We start from the raw sequence: 2,705 nt of genomic DNA on the forward strand, positions 1-2,705 counted from the left end.
ATATTTGGGTGTAGGCAGACAGGAAACCTGGGCAAAACTGTGCCGGAGCCCAGCCATCCCAGTTGGTTCGTGATTAATCTTGTCTCTTTAACAGTCATTCTTTTGAATTGATTTAGCAGTTTGTCATGAACGGTTACATAATATCACAGTCACATACAGTTCAACGAAAGTTTGTTGTGTGTGATTAACAACTCGTTATTATTATTTTTGCGATGTACTGCAAGGTCACTTGTCCTAGGATATATCAATTAGTTTTTTGAAATCATTTAGCACAATGTCACTTTTCATAATGTTCCCACTACCTACGTGATACAAATCATGTTAGTGTTCATTTTCTCTTGTCAATTTACAGGTATACATAATAAATGTTCACTGTTTATCAAAAATCGAGCTCATTGCCATGTTATGAGTTTGTGTAAATATTTTGGAATATGTCAATAATGCTGTAGTTGGTGAGTGGTGCGGAGTGATTGTTGAGCGGCGCTTGGCGTGGCACGTCGGCTCCGTGTAGGTCATCGCCCCCGGTGTTGACAGCTACAGCGCGGAGAGGCGTGTGGCTGTCTGGTCTGCTACGGGCTGCTGCGGCCGCTGCATGGCTGAAGCAGCCGGATGCGCGTTGTATATCAGCTCGCCCCTGAGACATGTTCTTGCCGTGCTCCAGCAAACATGCAACACGTTCACAAACAGTGTACTATCCTTATGGGCATTTTTCCTGCTGTGGGAAAGAATGCACACAGTTATTGGCAGTTATTATTCAGTAGGCCTTCACTAGTCTGGTTTGCACAATGTTTCGTTGTCACAGTAACACGTTTTATGGGCACACAATAGTTTTTCACCATGTCATGACTTGTCATTAGTCACACGCAAGTTTTCACCTTAGGACAAAATGTATCTCTGTAGTCAATGCGCTTTTCTGGCGTCCCTTGACACACAAAGAGTTATAGTTTGACACTAACTTGGTCCACCGTCCGTTATCGGCTCACTGTTCATGTCGTGCTAGTTCCTTGTCCACTTGCACACACGGCGATGATACAGTTTCTTATTGCTTGTTCAAAACAACCTCGTGACGTATTGCTGCAGGTTTAACAGTCACTGTCTGTCTCTGCCACACAATACTGCACTTTTGTTTAAGTTTTTTCATTTACAATGATCGTTGTGCAATTTTTGTAACAGCACATTCGTAACTTCTTTGTTCGCTCTTTATCAAGGTGTGTGATATTTGCGTACATGGTAACAAATATTAAAATTTCGTATTAGTTTGCCCAAAAATCATCTATATTTATGTTCGAGTAGATTTTATTTGTGCATTCCAGCCGGATTCAGGCATATTGTTCAATAACTCCTTTGAAATTATGTCTCACTTTACTTGCAAGGTCCTACGTATCTACAGTGTAGTCTCTGTAGGCTAAAATTGACTTGGACTGTATCAGGCTAGCTCCTTTTTACTGATTGGATCTGCACATGCTTCAATTGAAGCTTCTTTGTGCGTAACCTTGCGCTACTTAAATTTGCAATAAGTTTGCCTCCCATGGTGCCCTCGGGTCACTACTGGGTGCATTATTCTCTTTGATAACACTGGTTTGAAAATAAAGTTCTCAGGGTCTCATATTATTGATATTATTCTGGGTTCGAATCTGTCAATCTGACAGCTACACATATATACATATAATAGAAAAGATTGTACCAAGAAATATTTCAAGTGTGACACACATATAGAATATTATGCAGTACACAAACTAATCACTACTAAAATGTTCCTCCTGACTGATCTCTGTCACAATTTAACACTATAAATAATTGCACTAATCAGGTTTTCTGTCCAGACATTTAGAGCATGTTTAAGCTAACACTAGTTAAAAAAAGACATAACACAAATATTCATAAACAAAAGAGAAAGTCAATCATATTCTTATAACTAAATACTTCTACAGTAGTACATTATCTCTACAGATCACACATCATTAATGTTCATTCATTTTCAAAAGAATGGTGTCCCTTTTTTTACACATAACACATAGGACTATTAGTCATTTACTGTAAGAATATTTTCACATCCTTACACGGATACAGTCCCCGTACTCTCCCTGATTGGGGATCTGCTAAGAGATAGCTACTATTTCCTTCTTGGACTAAGGAATGGAGTATGAGGCTCGACAGTAGGTTTTGTGAGGCTTCACCTCGATATTGTATTGATATCCCTTAACAATTCCTCGTCGTTCTGAAAATACATCTGCATAGTTAAATAATAACTGTACCAAATCCTGCTGTTGCATTGAGTTCAGATTTTCGGACTGTGATACTTTGTTCACAAGTGCGTCCACATTTGCTTTTAATTGATCACTTTGTACATCTGGATAATAGAGGTTTTGTCCTAGAGAATGATTGTCTAAATGTAGTATCCACTGATTCCTACATTTTATGTTAATAGCATTACAATTAGGCACAGGTACCTCTTCAGATCTGAGAATGGACAATTCTATCCTCCTACCCGCGTTCATCAAACTTAATTTTCCCCGGGAAAGGTCGATTACTATGTCCCTTTCTCTCAAAAAATCTACCCCCAAAATGCAGGCCACCTTTAAACCCTTTACTACCAGGAATGAGCACGCTATGGCTTCTCCCCCTATATACATCTCTACCCGCACTTGGAGTTTAATTATTTGTCGCTGTGCACTGATGGCTCCAGTGACTTTGCAATTGTTCAC

The sequence above is a fragment of the Schistocerca americana genome, chromosome 6 (genome assembly GCF_021461395.2).
Source record: "Schistocerca americana isolate TAMUIC-IGC-003095 chromosome 6, iqSchAmer2.1, whole genome shotgun sequence".
Classification (NCBI taxonomy): Eukaryota; Metazoa; Arthropoda; class Insecta; order Orthoptera; family Acrididae; genus Schistocerca; species Schistocerca americana.